The sequence below is a fragment of the Moschus berezovskii genome, chromosome 22, assembly GCF_049115385.1.
Source record: "Moschus berezovskii isolate FMDL1 chromosome 22, NW_MosBer_1.0, whole genome shotgun sequence".
Classification (NCBI taxonomy): Eukaryota; Metazoa; Chordata; class Mammalia; order Artiodactyla; family Moschidae; genus Moschus; species Moschus berezovskii.
In genome coordinates this window covers 6,679,985-6,697,028 of record NC_142481.1, presented here as the reverse complement: position 1 = coordinate 6,697,028, position 17,044 = coordinate 6,679,985, and the positions used below count along the sequence as shown (strand labels likewise).

Sequence of the window (17,044 nt, the reverse complement as noted above, 5' to 3'; positions counted from 1 at the left end):
GCAGGTAACAATATACAGCTTTGATGTCCTTTCCCACTTTGGAGCTAGTTCATTGTTCCTTCTTCCATGTCCAGTTCTAACTGTTTCTTCCTGACCTGCATGCAGGTTTCTCAGGAGGCAGATCAGGTGGCCTGGTATTCCCATCTCTTGAAGAATTTTCCACAGTTTGTTGTGATCCACACAAAAGCTTTAGCATAATCAATGAAGCAGAAGTAGATGTTTTCTGGAATTCTCTTGCTTTTTCTATGATCCAACGGATGTTGGCAATTTGAACTCTTGTTCATCTGCCTTTTCTAAATCCAGCTTGTACATCTGGACATTCTCAGTTCACATACGGTTGAAGCCTAGCTTGAAGGATTTTGAGCATTACCTTGCTGGCATGTAAAATGAGTGCAATTGTGCAGAAGTTTGAACATTCTTTGGCATTGATCTTCTTTGGGATTGGAATGAAAACTGACCTTTTCCAACCTGTGGCCACTGTGGAGTTTTCCATATTTGCTGGCATATTGAGTGCAGCACTTTAACAGCATCATCCTTTATAATTTAAAATAGCTCAGCTGGAATTCCATCATCTCCGATATCTCTGTTTATAGTGATGCTTCCTCAGACCCACTTGACTTCTCACTCCAGGATTTCTGGCTCTAGGTGAGTGATCGCCGCATCGGGGTTACCAGGTGTGACAAGATCTGTTTAGTGTAGTTCATCTGTGTGTTTTCGCCATCTTTCCTTAATAGTCGTGTCCAGCTCTTTGTGACCCCATGGACTACACAGTCTGTCGAATTCTCGATGCCAGAATGCTGGAGTGGGCAGCCTTTCTCTTCTCCAGGGGATCCAACCCAGGGTTCGAACCTAGTTCTCCCATACTGCAGGAGGATTCTTTACCAGCTGAGCCACAGGGGAAACTCAGCATAGTTCACCTGTATTCTCACCGCCTCTCCTTATAATCTTCTGTCTCTGTGAGGTCCACACCGTTTCTGTCCTTTATTGTGCCCATCTTTGCATGAAATGTTCCCTTGGTATCTCTTTTTTTCTTTTTTGGTTAATTTTTATTTTCTCTTGAAGTAAAGTTGATTTCTGTTGTGTTTGTTTTAGGTTTACAAGAACGTGATTCAGTTATACACAGATGTATATCTATTCTGTCCTCTTTGGGGGTCTTTTCCCATATAGGTTCTTTCAGCGTATCCAGTCGACTTCCCTGTGCTATTTCGTGGGTCCACTGGCATTGTCTATATGATAATAAGTAGTGTGATTTTGTTCATCACGACCTCTCAAGGTCTCCCTGCCACTATATTTTTTTAAAAAGTCATAAGTTGGATTTCTAAGTCTGAGAGTCTGTTTCTGTTTATAGTTAGTTAATCTGTATAAATTTATAGATTCCCCTTGTAAGGGATACTTCTTTCATCTCTGACTTCACTGAGGATGATAAATTCTCAGTCCATCCGTGCTCCTGAAAATGTCACTCATTCATTCTTTTGGATGGCTGAGTGTATTCCAGTGTTTAGATGGACGCGTGACTCTTCATCTCTCTGCAGATGGAACTTCGGTTGATGCTCTGTCTTAAATATTGTCAATAGTGCGTCCCTGAAAATTGAGGTGCAACTATCATTTTAAATCGTGATTTTCTCTAGGTCTAAGGCAAGGGGTGGGCTTGCCAGATCAAGTGGTATGTCTATATTTACTGTTTTAAGGAATTTCCATACTTTTTTCCTTGTGGCTGCACCCACTCAATTACACTCCCGCCCACAGTGTAGGAGGATTCTCTGTGACCCTCGCCCTCAGCAGCAATTAACCTAAGTAGACCTTTTGGAAGATGGATTTTCTGCAGCATGTGAGGGGATACCTCATTGCAGTTTCGATTAGCATTTCTCTAAAAGTGATCCTGAGCATCTTTTCATGTGTTTTATGGCCATCTGGATGCCTTCCTTGGAGAAATATCCATTTAAATCTTTGCCGGTTTTTCTATTGGATTGATAGGCTTTTTGATCATGAGCTGTGTGAGCAGTTTGCATGTTGGGAGATGAATTCATTATATTAAACATCTGTTGTGAACATTTATTTTCCCATTCTGAGGGTTTTCTTTTCCTTTCCTTTAGGGTTGCCCTTGCAGTGCAAAAGCTTTTTAGGTGATGAGGTGCCTTTTTAAAGTTTTGTTTTAGCTTTAATTATTCTAAGCATAGATTCAAAAAGAACTTGTGATTCATCTCAAAGTGTGTTTGCCTATATTTTCCTCAAGAGGATTAGAGTAATCTTCCATCCATTTAACTCTTTAAGCTATTTGGATTTTTTCTTCTCTAAGCAGTTAGGGAAAATTCTTTCCCTTTCGCCTTGTTTAAGGAAACCCCTCCCTGTCCTCCACCCTGACTGTTCACAGCTTACATTACCAGCATCTGTGTAGGAGACTCCTTCTCCACGCCCTCTCTGCCATCTTGTTAGTAAGCCTGAAGACATAGGCCATTCTGAGCTGTGTGAGGTGACGTGTTCTTGTAGTTTTGATTTTAATTTCTTTAATAATTAGCGATGTGAGCATCTTTTCATGTGCTTTATAGCTACCTGGATGCCTTCTGGATGTCTTCTGGGGAGAAATATCTGTTTAGATCTTTGCTTTCTTTTGCTTTTTTTTTATTGGACAGCATGGGTTGTTTGCATGACTTGGGGATGAATTCCTTATTTTCACCTTGGTTGTAACATTTTTTTTAATCCTGAGGGTTATTTTGTTTTTCCTTTAGGGTTCCCGCCCTTTTGATCTCTGGTTCCTCTGCGTTTTCTAAATCCAGCTTGAACATCTGGAAGTTCTCGGTTAACATACTGCATATTGAGTGCAGGACTTTAACAGCATCATCTTTCAGGATTTGAAGCGTCTCAGCTGGAATTCCATCACCTCCACTAGTTTGTTCACAGTGATGCTTCCTAAGGGCCACTTGACTTTGCATTCCAGGATGTCTGGCTCTAGGTGAGTGATCACACCATCGTGGTTATCTTGGTCATTACGATCTTTTTTGTACAGTTCTTCTGTGTATTCTTGCCACCTCTTCTTAATCTCTTCTGCTTCTGTTAGGTCTTTACCAGTTCTGTCCTTTATTGTGCCCATTTCTGCATGAAATATTCTCCTGGTATCTCTAATTTTCTTGAAGCAATTTCTAGTCTTTCCCATTCTACTGTTTTCCTCTATTTCTTTGCACTGATCTCTGAGGAAGGCTTTTTTATCTCTCCTTGCTATTCTTTGGAACTCTGCATTCAAATGGGTATATCTTTCCTTTTCTCCTTTTACATTTTTGATTTGCAGTTTTGATTTACATTTGTATAACATTTCACAAAGTTGAAAGCTTTTCATGTGACATTTTTAATAACAGTGTGAGTAAAGCTGAGCTTTGGAACTCGGCCTCATGATCTTTTGCCCTGGTTTGACTCTTTTTTCCCCGACGCACCTAGGACATTTCTTCAGGCAGGTGTTTCTTCCTTACAGCCCCCCAGTCCTGGTGAAAATGAAGCGCCCTTCGCACAGGATTTTCCGTTGCTGTTCCAAAAGCGGCCAGAAGGCGGCAGCGTTTCCTTATGCTGCACAATTATGTATTTATTTATTATGGTTAACTTTTATTTTCTATTGAAGTAGAGTTGTTTTCTGTTGTGTTTGTTTTCGGTTGACAGAAACTTGATTCGGTTATACATAGAGGTATGGACAGGCTTTTATTTAGCTGAATCATTCAATTAATGAAGAGGAATAAATCAAATAGTTGCAAAATGTAAACATTTCCTCTGATTTATTGGGGAAATAGAAAATCCCATGGATGGAGGAGCCTGGTAGGCTGCAGTCTGTGGGGTAGCTAAGGGTCGGGGTCGGACATGACTGAGAGACTTCACTTTCACTTTTCACTTTCACACATTGGAGAAGGAAATGGCAGCCCACTCCAGTGTTCTTGCCTGGAGAATCCCAGGGACGGGGGAGCCTGGTGGGCTTCCGTCTATGGGGTCACATAGAGTCGGACACGACTGAAGTGACTTAGCAGCAGCAGCAGCATATCTGTTCTATTCTTTTTCAGGGTCTTTTCTTACATAGGTTCTTTGAGTGTGCTCAGTAGACTTCCCTGGGCTGTTCAGTAGGTCCATTTCGATTGTCTATCTGACAATAAGTAGTGTGTATCTGTCAGCCCCAATCTCTTACTGTTTCCCTTCCCCCAACTTAAAAAAGCAATCGTAAACTCGCGTTTCTATGTCTGTGAGCCTGTCTCAGTTTTCGAACGAGTTCACTCGCGGGATTTATAGACTCTCCCTGTATGGCAGCCTTCGCTTTCCCTCTCTGACCGGCTTCATTCAGTATGATAGATCTCTCGGTCCACCCACGCTCCTGAAAATGGCGGCTCTTCATCCGTTCCGATGGCTGAGTGTACTGCAGCGTTTTGATGGACAGCTTCCTCGTTATTCCTCTATTGATGGACAGCTTCATTTATGCCGTCTTGGATATTGCCAATAACGCTGCCCTGGAAATAGGGGTGCAACTATCATGTTTAGTTTTGGTTGTCTCCGGATCTAAGACCAGGAGAGGGCCTGCCGGATCATGTGGTGAGTCTGTGTTTAGTGTTCTGAGGAATCTCCACACTGTTTTCTTTTGTGGCTCCACCCACCCGTTTCCCTCCCCGCCCGCAGTGTAGGAGGATTCCGTTTTCCTCGCCAGCGTTTCATCCTTGTAGATCTTTTGGAAGATGGCTCTTCTGAGGGGTGTGACTGATACCTGGTTGCAGGTTGATTGGCATTTCTGTTAAGAGTGGTCCTGAGCATCTTTTCATGTGCTTTATGGACATCTGGGTGCCTTCTTTGGAGAAATGTCCATTTAGATTTTTGCCAGTTTTTCTACTGGGTTGATTGTTTCCTTGATCATGAGCTGTGGGAACTTCCCTTGTGGCTCAGCTGGTAAAGAATCTGCCTGCAATGCAGGAGATCTGGATTCAATCCCTGGGTTGGAAAGATCTCCTGGAGAAGGGAAAGGCTACTCACTGCAGTTTTCCATCCTGGAGAATTCCACACTACGGATAGTCCTGGGTCACAGAGAGTCGGACACGGCAGAGCGACTTTCACTTTTCATTTTCAGTGTGTGAGCATTTTGCATCTTTGGAGTTGAATTCCTTGTTTCTAACTTTGGTTGCAAATGTTTATTTTCCCATTCTGAGGGTTGTCTTTTTCATTCCTTCAGGGTTGCCCTTCCTGTGCAAAAGTTTTTCAGGTTAATGAGATGCCTTTTAAAGTTTAATTTTGAAATATTCTAAGCGTAGATAAAAAAAAAAAAAAAAAGAAAAGTTGCTGTGGTTTATGTACAGTGTGCGCTGCCTATATTTTCCTCTAGAGGTTTAGAGTACTTGTCCCTCCAGGTAACTCTTAATCGATCTGGAGTTTGTAAACGGTTAGGGAGAGATGTAAATTCTCTCACTTTGCCCGTGTTTAAGGAACCTCCACCCTGCCCTCTATCGTGGCTGTTAACAACTTACAGTCCCAGCATCAGTGTCGGAGGGCTTCCTTTTCTCCACAACCGCTCCAGCCTTTATTTTTCCTAAGACTTTTTGACAGAGTCCATTCTGACCAGTACGAGCTCATACCTCATTGTAGTTTTGATTTACATTTCTATAACATTTCACAAAGTAGAAAGCTTCTCATGAGATATTTTTTAATAACAGTGTGAGTAAAACGAGCTTCGGAAATCGGCCTCGTGATCTTTTGCCCTGTTTTGAAAATTTTCCCCGGACGTATGGAAGACGTTTCTTCAGGCTTCTTCCTGGTGAACAGGAAGGGCCGTCAGCCCAGGATTTTCCGTTGCTGTACCAAAAGCGGCCACAAGGCGGCAGCATTTCCTTATGCTTCACACTTCAGTTTATTTACTGCTGTTAATTTTTATTTAATACTTTGGCCACCTCATGCGACGAGTTGACTCACTGGAAAAGAGTCTGATGCTGGGAGGGATTGGGGGCGGGAGGAGAAGGGGACGACAGAGAATGAGATGGCAGGATGGCATCACCGACTCGATGGACATGAGTCTGAGTGAACTCCGGGAGTTGGTGATGGACAGGGAGGCCTGGCGTGCTGTGATTCATGGGGTTGCGGAGAGTCGGACACGACTGAGCGACTGAACTGAACTGAACTGAACTGAACTGATTGAAGTAGAGTTGACTTCTGTTGTGTTTGTTTTAGGTTGACAGGAACTTGATTCAGTTATACATAGAGGTACATCTGCTCTGTTCTTTTTCGGAGTCTTTTCCTACAGAGGTTCCTTCAGTGTGTTTTGTGCTTCCCTGTGCTGTTCAGATAGATCATTTGGATGATCTATCTGACAATAAGTAGTGTGTATCTGTTAATCCCAGTCTTTTATTGTGTCCCTTCCCCAACCTTTTAAAAAAAATCATAAACTTATGTTTCTATGTCTGAGTCTGTGTCTGTTTATGAATTAGTTCATTTGAGGAATTCATCGATTCCCCGTGTGTGTGATAGTTTGCTTCCCCTCTCCGACCGGCTTCATTCAGTATTATAAACTCTTGGTCCATCCATGCTCCGGAAAATGACGTTTTCTCCTTTGTTCCGATGGCTGCGTGTATTCCAGTGTTTAGATGGACAGGTTCCTCTTTATGTCTCTGTTGATGGACCCTTTGGTTGATGCTCTATCTTGGAGATTGTCTATCTTGCTGCCCTGAAAATAGGAGTGCAACTATCATTTTCAATTATGATTTTCTCTGGATATAAAGCAAGGGGTGGCCTTGCCAGACCAGGTAGTAAGTCTATGTTTAGTGTTTTAAGGAATGTCCAAACTGTTTTCCCTGTGGCCACACCACCCATTTCCTTCCCCGCCCACAGTGTAGGAGGATTCCCTATTCCCCTCGCTCTGGGCAGATTTAATCTTTGTAGGTCTTTTGGGGGATGGCTGTCTGAGGGGTGTGAGTGATACCTCGTTGAGGTTTCAATGACATTTCTGTAAGAGTGGTCCTGAGCGTCTTTTCATGTGCTCTACGGCCATCTGGATGCCTTCTTTGGAAAAATGTCCGTTTAGATCTTTGCCTGTATTCCTGCTGGGTTGATTTTTTTTTTTTTTTTTTAATCTTGAGCTATGTGAGAAGTTTGCATCTTTGAAGATGAATTCCTTGTTTTTAACTTCACTTGAAAACATTTATTTTCCCATTCTGAGGGTTGTCTTTTTCTTTCCTTTAGGGTTGCCCTTCCTGTGCAAAACCTTTTTAGGTTAATGAGATGCCTTTTTTTTTTAGTTTAGTTTTTATTTTGAATAATTCTGAGCTTAGATCCAAAAAGAACTTGCTGTGATTTATGTCAAAGTGTGTTCTGCATATATTTTCCTCAAGAGATTTAGAGGAATCCTCCCTACACAAAATTCTTTAATCGATTTGAAATTCCTTCATCTGCAAGCGGTTAGGGAGAGATGTAAATTCTTTCACTGTTCACAAGTTGAAGGAACCCCCACCCCGTCCTCGATCGTGGCTGTTAACGACTTACAGTCCAAGCATCAGTGTGGGAGGGCCCCCTTTTCTCCACAACCTCTCCAGCCTTTATTGGTTTTGAGACTTTTTGACAAAGGCCCTTCTGACGGTTATGAGCTGATACCTCCTTGTACGTTTTTTATTTACATTTCTGTAACATTTCACGATGTTGAAAGCTTTTCGTGATCTTTTGAGATCGGCCTTGTGATCATTGGCCCTGTTCTGAAATTTTCTCCCCAACCCACCGAGGACCTCAGTTGAGGACAGGGGTATCTTCGTACAGCCCCTCTGGCCTGGTGAATGTTAAGTGCTGCTGCTGCTGCTGCTAAGTCACTTCAGTCGTGTCCGACTCTGTGTGACCCCATAGACTGCAGCCCACCAAGCTGCCCCGTCCCTGGGATTCTCCAGGCAAGAGCCCGTCTGCACAATTTTCCCACTGTTGTTACCAAAAGCGGCCACAAGGCGGCAGCACATACGCTCCGCTGTTTTGTTTTGTTGGTTAAATGGATATTTTCTCTTGGAGTAGAGTTGATTTCCCTTGTTGTGGTTGTTTCAGGTTTACAGGAACTTGATTCAGTTATACAGAGAACTGTATCTATTCTTTTTCTGGTTTGTCCCAGGTCGGCTCTTTCAGTGTGCTCGGTAGACTTCTCTGTGTTATTCAGGAGATCCTTTTGGATTATCTATCTGATAATACATTATGAAGGTTTGGAAAGTTTAGTCGCTCAGTCGTGCCCGACTCTTTGCGACCCAATGGATTGTAGACTACCAGGTTCCTGCGCCCATGGGATTTTCCAGGCAAGACTACTGGAGTGGGTAGCCTTTACCTTCTCCAAGTGATCTTCCCAACTCAGGGATCGAACCCAGGTCTCCCGCATTGCGGGCGGATTCTTTACCAGCTGAGCCACTGGAGAAGCTCTCTATTAAATAATCAATATTGCTGCCTTGAAAATAGGGTTGCAAGTGTCATTTTAAATTATGGTTTTCTCCGGATCTAAGCAATGGGTGGGCTTACCCGATCATGCAGGAACTATATTTAGTGTGTTTCAGCAATCATACTACTTTCGTTCATTGCCGCCCCAACCCGTTTACATCCCCGCCCACAGTGTAGGAAGACTTCCTGTTTGCTTCGCCTTCAGCAGCATTTAATCTTTGTAGATCTTTTGGAAGATGGCCATTCTGAGGGGTGTGCATGGATACCACGTTGCAGTTTTGATGGGCACTTCTCTAACAGTGATGCTGAGCATCTTTCCATGTGCTTGATGGCTATCTGGATGCCATCTGAAGACAAAGGCCTATTTAGATCTTTGGCCTATTTTTCTATTGATTTTGATATTGAGCTGAATGAACTGTTTGCATGTTTTTGGAGATGAATAAGTTGTTTTCACAGAGAAGGAAATGGCAACCCACTCCAGTATTCTTGCTTGGAGAATCCTGGGGACAGAGGAGCCCGGTGGACTGGCGTCTATGGGGTCGCACAGAGTTGGACACGACTGAAGCGACTTAGCAGCAGCAGGAGCAAGTTGATTTTAAAATCGATTGTAACCATTTCCCCCAATTTAAGTGTTTTCTTTTTCTCTCGTTTAGGATTATCCTTTCTGTGCGTAAGCTTTTGAGGTTAATGAGTTTACTTTTGTTGAGGTTTTTTTGGTTGTTATCCTAAGAGCAAAACCAAGACTTGCTGTGATTTATTTCAAAACCTGTTTTGCCCGTATTTTCCTCAAGAAGTTTAGAGTATCCATCCCTCCATTTAGTTCTTGAATCGATTTGGAGTTTCTTTTCTGTATGAGGTTAGGGAGAAATGCAATTTCATTCACTCTTCATTTGTTTCAGGAGCCTCTACGCTTTCCTCTGCCCTGGCTGTTAACAATCGACACTGCTAGCATTAATGTAGGAGAATTTCTTTATCTGCAAAACCTCTCCAACAGTTACTGTTTGTAGAGTTTTTGACACTAGCCTTTCTGACTGGGATTAGCTCGTTCCTAGTTGTAGTTGTTATTTGAATTTCTCTAAAATTACTTCATGTTGAAAGGTTTCCATTTGATTTAAAAAAAAACCAGTCTGATTAAAACTGACCTCTCAAGATTGGCCTCTTGACCGTCTGCCCTGCTTTGAGTTCTTTTCCCCAGACCCAGCCGAGGACTCAAGTTGAGGAGGCGTGTGTGTCCCTTACGTCCCCTCGGCCCACCCGTGCTGCTGCCAGTGTCACCGTCTCCTGTTGCTGAATGTGCCCCAGTATCTAGGTGGGCCAGTTACCTTCACTTCTGTGTCGATGGACATTTTGTTTGACATCCTGTCTTTGATATAGTCAGCAGTGCTGTCCTAAAAACAAGGGACATGCACGTGTCATTTAAATTTTTTATTTTTTCCGGATCTAAGGCAAGGAGTTGGCTTCCAGGGCATTCGGTTTGGTTCAGTTCAGTCGCTCAGTCGTGTCCAACTGTTGCGACCCATGAATCGCAGCACGCCAGGCCTCCCTGTCCGTCACCGACTCCCGGAGTTCACTCAAACTCATGTCCCTCGAGTCGGTGATGCCATCCAGCCATCTCATTCTCTGTCATCCCCTTCTCCTCCCGCCCCCAATCCCTCCCAGCATCAGAGTCTTTTCCAGTGAGTCAACTCATCTCATGAGGTGGCCAAAGTATTAGTAACTTCATATTTAGAGTTTTAAGGAATCTCCATACAGTTTTCCTTCTTGGCTGCACCCACCCGTTTACACCCCTGCCCCCAGGGTAGAAGGATTCCTTTTCCCCACGCTCCTGGCAGAGTTTAATCTTTGTGGATCTTCTGGAGGATAGTCACTCTCAGTGATTTTAGCTGATACCTCATTGTCGTTTTGATTTGCATTTCTCCAATCATTAGGGATGCTGAGCATCTTTTCATGTGCCTTATAGCCATCTGGATACATTCTTTGAAAAAAAATCCATTTAGATCTTTGGCCCATTTCTGTGTTTTTTTTTTTATTTTTTTTAATTGAGCTGCATGTGCTGTTTGCTTGTTTTGCAGATGAATTACTGGTTGATCTATTTGCTTGCAAACTTTTTTTCCACTCTGAGGGTTGTCGTTTTCTTATGGTTTCCCTTGCTGTGTAAGTGCTTTTAAGGTTAATGAGGTCCCTTGCTGAGTTTTTCTTATTTCTATTTTTCATTATGCTAAGAGGTGGATCCAGAGGGAATTTGCTGTGATTTATGTCAAGGCCTGTTTTTCCTATGCTTTCCTCTAATGGTAGGGAGTAATTGTCTCTCCATTTAGTTAACTAATTTGGAGTTTTTCTCTAAATGGTTAGGGAGTGTTGTAACTTCATTCTCTTTTTGCTTGCTTAAGGACCCTCCTCCCTGCCCTCTGTCCTGGCTATTAACAAGCTACATTGGCCTGTTGACCATCTGCCCTGTTTTGAATTCTTTATCCAGGACCTACCCCAGGACATTTGTTGAGAACAGGTGTTTTTTACTTAACATCGGTGAAGGACTGGTCAGCACAGGTTTTTCAGTTGTTGTTACCAAAAGCAGCCACAAGGCGGCAGCATTTTCCATCCTCCACTATTTTTGGTAATTTATTTATTTTTTTCTATTAGAGTTGACTTCCGAGGCTGTGTTTGTTTTAGGCGTACAGGAACTTGATTCAGTTATAAATAGATGTACCGCTGTTATTTTGGGGATCTTTTCCCATGAAGGTTATCACAGTGTGTTCCTTCAACTTGCTGTGCTATTCACTTGGTCCTTTTAGATTACCTGTTCGATATGTAGTAATGTGTACATTTTAATCCCTCTCAGTGTATCCTTCCTGCAACTTTAAAAAAAAACAATCATGAGTTGGTTTTTTAACTCTGAGTCTGTTTCTATTTGCAAATTATTTCATTTGCATGAATTTCTGGCCTCCACCAGTAAGTAATATTTTAGGATGTTTGTCTGGTCTCATACCTCAGTGTGATAATCTCTCAGCACATCCATGCTGCTGCTCATGGTAGTTTTTTTCCTGAGTGTGTTCCACTGTATAGATGGGCCAGTTAGTCTTCATTTTTCTGTCGATGGATATTTTGGTTAACGCTCTGACTTGGCTATTGTGAAGAGTGCTGCCCTGAAAATAGAAATGTACATATTCTTTTGAATTAGGATTTTTTTCCAGATCAAAGCAAGGAGTGGTATTGCTGGAAAATGTGGTAACTCTCTATTTCGTGTTTCAGGGAGCCTCCAAATATTTTCCTTCGTGGCTGCACCCACCCGTTTACATCCCTGCGCAAGGTGTAGAGGATTCCCTGTTCCCCTCGCCCTCGGCAGCACTTAAGCTTCGAAGCTCTTTTGAGAATGGCTATTCTGAGCTGTATGAGAAGATGGCTCATGGTAGTTTTAATTTGCATTTCTTTAATACTTACTGATGTTGAGTATCTTTCCATGGGCTTTTTACCTTCTACGGGGGAGTACAGTTAACCTCTGGAAAGTGGCTTCTTGAAATTCAGCCGTGTTTTGAGTTCTGTTCGTGTGATTCACTCCGGAAGATTTCTTTAGGGCTGGCGTCATTTAGAGCCGAGCCCAGCAGCACCGGTTTTCAAGTGGTTGTTACGGGAAATGACCACAAGGTGGCAGCATTTCTTCATGCCCGCTCTGGTTACCTGGGCAACCAGAGCCTTAGGGCAAATCCGGTTTCTGGGCTGTCAACGAGAAGGCATCCCAGGGATCTTCCCGACCCAGGGATTGAACCTACTTCTCCTATGTCTCCTGCATTGGCAGATGGATTCTTTACCGCTAGCGCCACCTGGGAAGCCCTAAGGCTTGTGTCTCCTTACTTCTTTCCCCTTACCTTTCATTCCCCAGGCGATCCCAACGATTGCCACACCACTCTGCAGAGGGACCTGTCCTCTCAGTGGGGTGACCCTAAGGAAGGAAGCTGGAGGTGGGAACCCCACCACCAGGAGACACGGAGCCCAGGTGACTTTGCAAAGCTCTTCTAGCCCAGAGACCCCACCATCCTTTGGGGGCACTAGATTTAGTTCTGCTGCAGGAGTCCCCCCTGGATCTGGAGAGTGTGGACTCATGCAGAGGGGATCAGGAAGTCCATGTCCACCAGGGTGGGGGGCTCATTGGCTGGCATAACCTCCCCAGCGCCCTCAGCCCCAGGACAGCCCCGCCTGGGGACCCAAGCCTGCCTAGGCCCCAGGGATGTGACGCCAGCCCAGGTCCCCAAGGCCCGAGGGGAACAGAGTCAGGAATTCTTTTTCTTTCTTTCCTGTTCTTTTTTTTTTTTTTTAATATTTATTTTGGATTTGAGTATTTAGGTGATTTGCTTTGTTGTGAGTTTTTTTTTTTTTTAATGTGTAAAGCAACGTTACTCATTTATACATAGATGAATGTATGTTCTTTTTGGGATCTTATATAGGTGATTTATATAGAGTCAGAGACGTTACTTTGCCAACAAAGGTCTGTCTAGTCAAGGCTATGGTTTTTCTAGTGGTCATGTATGGATGTGAGAGTTGGACTGTGAAGAAAGCTGATCGCTGAAGAATTGATGCTTTTGAATTGTGGTGCTGGAGAAGACTCTTGAGAGTCCCTTGGACTGCAAGGAGATCCAACCAGTCCATTCTAAAGGAGATCAGTCCTGGGTGTTCATTGGAATGACTGATGCTAAAGCTGAAACTCCAATACTTTGGCCACCTCATGTGACGAGTTGACTCACTGGAAAAGACTCAGATGCTGGGAAGGATTGGGGGCGGGAGGAGAAGGGGATGACAGAGAATGAGATGGCTGGATGGCATCACTGACTCGAGGGACATGAGTTTGAGTGAACTCCGGGAGTTGGTGATGGACAGGGCGGCCTGGCATGCTGTGATTCATGGGGTCGCAAAGAGTCGGACACGACTGAGCGACTGAACTGAACTGAAGCATAGAAAAAAACAGTCCTGTTGATATTTGGTATATACCATATATCTTTCTAAAAGTTTTTACATAGTCTTGAATGAGCCACATAAATAATTTAGATGAATAATATTGCTATAACACTTATTTTAGAATATTTTGTCAGGTATTCAGTATATGGTAGAGCTTGGGTTTTCTTTAGTTGATATGGACTAGAATTTATTTTGGAGAAGGAAATGGCAGCCCACTCCAGTGCTCTTGCCTGGAGAATCCCAGAGACGGCGGAGCCTGGTGGGTTACCATCTGTGGGGTCGCACAGAGTCGGACACGACTGAAGTGACTTAGCAGTAGCAGAATTTATTTTAAAAAACATTTTTTTTATGTCTTCTAACTTTATTGAGGTTTTCAATGGCTAAGTCAAGGATCTCTCTTGGTAAATGTCACACTGCACTTGAAAACATCTTTTGATATTTGTTCTAAGACAATTCCACATTGATAAGAGAACAGACTATGATTTTAAAAACTTTAGACCATGAAATTTTTGTGCCTTGTTTTATGTACCGAGATATGTTCCAGTTGAAGAAGAAAATGGCAATCCACTTCAGTACTCTTGCCTGGAGAATCCCATGGATAGAAGAGCTTGGTAGGCTACAGTCCATGGGGTCACGAAGAGTCAGATACAACTGAAGTGACTTAGCACATATGTTCCAGTGTCTCCTAGTTTACAGGCTATTGGAAGTCAAATAGAATTTGTATCCTACTGTTGTGTCCAAATTATATAAATCTTAATTATGTTGAATTGGTTCATGGTGCTTTTCAGGTCTAACTATATCCTTCTACTTTTAGAAGTTAAATTAAATAAACTTTAATAAATCATAATCCATTCATTTTAGAATGAATATTTCATTAACTTTGGAGAGCTTGATATTGAAACTCCAACTAAAAATCTTAATTTATCTACTTAAAAAGACAAAAGTATTGTATAGTGGAACTATATGTAACTTTGTTCTGTGTTTTACATGTCTCCTGTAAGTGTGTTATCATACTCTTATAGTACAAAAAAGAAAAAAATAAAAAGAAGACAGAGAAATATACAGAGACAACTCTAATAAATGTGTACACAAGTGTAGGTAATTGGGAAGAACATCAAGACCATACGCCAAAAATGGATCAGGCACGCCGGCGTGAGAGGGCACGTGGGAAAGGTGGCTCTGGCCGGGGCGGCTCGGTTTCTTGTGGCTTTGTAGCTGAGCTCGTGGGCTCCGTGTCCTCCTTCGCTGACTTCGCCGCGTCCTAGCGCTGAGCTGCTGCTCCGGAGAGAGAGACTGTCCCTCGACGGCCGAGCCTGCTCGCTCCCGACGCCGCCACGGTCGGGGCTTCCTCGACGGGGCAGTTCCTAGGTCACCCGCGCCCTCTCGAGCGTAGTGAGAGGGACCGATCCCTTGGGGCCGCTGCCGGCGAGAGCCTGAGCCGCGCCTCTCGATGGCGAAGAAGACGTACGACCTGCTTTTCAAGCTGCTCCTGATCGGGGACTCGGGAGTGGGGAAGGCCTGCGTCCTTTTTCGGTTTTCGGATGATGCCTTCAACACCACCTTTATTTCCACCATAGGAATAGACTTTAAGATCAAAACAGTTGAGTTACAAGGAAAGAAGATCAAGCTACAGATATGCATGCCAATGAAGATGTGGAAAGGATGTTACTAGGAAACAAGTGTGATATGGACGATAAAAGAGTTGTACCTAAAGGAAAACGAGAACAGATTGCAAGAGAGCATGGTGGGCAAAAGCAAATATAAACATCGAAAAGGCGTTTCTCACATTAGCTGAAGATATCCTTCGAAAGACCCCTGTAAAAGAGCCCAACAGTGAGAACTTAGATATCAGCAGTGGAGGAGGTGTGACAGGCTGGAAGAGCAAATGTTGCTGAGCGCTCTGCTGTTCCATCAGTTGCCATCCACCACCCTGTTTTCTCTTCTTGCTGCAAAATAAACCACTGTCCCATTTTTAACTCTTAAACAGATATTTTTGTTCCTCATCTTAACTCTCTAGTCCACCTGTTTTGTTGTTTCATCTGTGACTGCTTGCTGACTTTATAATTTTCCTCAAACAAAAAATGTATAGAAGAATCATGTCTGTGAGTTCATCTTTAAATGTATTTGCTCAGCTCACCACTGCATTTCAGTTGTATTATAGTCCAATTCTTATCAACATTAAAACCTATAGCAATCATTTCAACTCTATTCTGCAAATTGTATGACAATAAAAGAATTAACAATTAAAAAAATGGATCAAACAATGTTAACATTTTCATGCACACACCTGCACTAAAATGGGAACTATATACATTTTAAAAGTGATAAAAAGTATTCAATTCAATAAAATCAAGATATTTTTCACTGATTAAATCTTATCATTTTTTGTGGATGATAATCTGTATTTTTTAAATACACTAATGTGCAAACACACATACCAATATGAAATAAATTAGGACTCTAAATTAGAGTCCTTTCTTTCAAAATCTGCATCACTTGTGTTGAGCTATATCTTAGAAATTTAACATAATTGCACAAACATTAGGAATATGATTATTGTAAGTGCTTTGGAAAATAAAAAGAGGTGATAAGATTATGTCTGAGATATGAGGGTGGAGTGTAACAGAAACTACCAGACCTGGGCTTCAGTAAGGAAACCTCCACTCCCCAAATCCAATATCCCTACTAAACACAGGTGTGTTCAATATTCAAAGCAAAGATAAACTAAGAAGGTATGGATTTCTACCATAACTGGTGGCTTATGCACGTCCCTCACTAAATCATCCGAAATCTTTAATAAAGATAAAGAGAAAACAAATGTGAACATCATAGTGCTGGAATCTCACAGAAGTACCCGATCGAGGCAATGTGCAGTGTAACGGGATAAATGGTAGCAGTGATCTGAACTGACCCTGAGAAATGTCAGTTTCTAAAAATTTCACTCCATATCTACCTCCCCTGTTCTGTATCCTAGGTGTATATTTTAGGAGCGAGTCATTTTAATAATACAGACATCACACTATTATTTTTTGTTTCAAAATTTTCTGAAAAAATTCTGGATCACTGAGTTCATTCTATTTATAACTGCATTTTCTTTCTGTTCTAAAGAGCTGAAGTTGCATCCAGATGTAAACTCATCACTGCATTTCTTCTACTTCCCTAAGAGCCCAACACCAAACCACATCCCAGTGGGAATCTTGGATACCAGTGCCTCTCCGTGTTGATCTCTCATGAAGGGAATATATTCACCAGTTGAAAGTCACTAATTCACTTAGAGAATTCATCACTAATTCACTTTGAGAATTCATTTTCTAGAGAAAGCTGGGATACAGACAATGGAGAAAAGGCTCTGGGACATCAGGGAGAAGGGATGGTCTTCATTGTAGGAAAAAGTAAGCAGTTGAAAACAAACGTCCCAGGCCAAAAAAAATATGAGTAGAGAATTAAACGTTTGTAGGTTCTCAGTCCAGGCATTTCAGGAGGAAAAGCAGACACAGCCCCAGACCCAGGACAGGACGTGTACCTGAGAAGCTGCCATTTCCTCCTCTTCTTCCTCCTGCTCTGTGTCTTCTCTGGGGATGTCATTTAGCAAAAACACCTCTGCATCTTGAGAAAATACCTTCAAAGGCATCTGCACAGCTCTATAACCTGCAACCACCACAAGTACAGACAGAAGGACCTTGAGAAGCTGAAAAGA

The 17,044-nt window shown here is 42.6% G+C and overlaps 1 pseudogene; it reads left to right on the top strand.

Annotated features, from left to right (window-relative positions):
• The first annotated feature begins 13,695 nt into the window (after positions 1–13,695).
• LOC129546505 (ras-related protein Rab-10 pseudogene) lies at positions 13,696–15,629 on the top strand (annotated as a pseudogene).
• Positions 15,630–17,044: the final 1,415 nt, after the last annotated feature.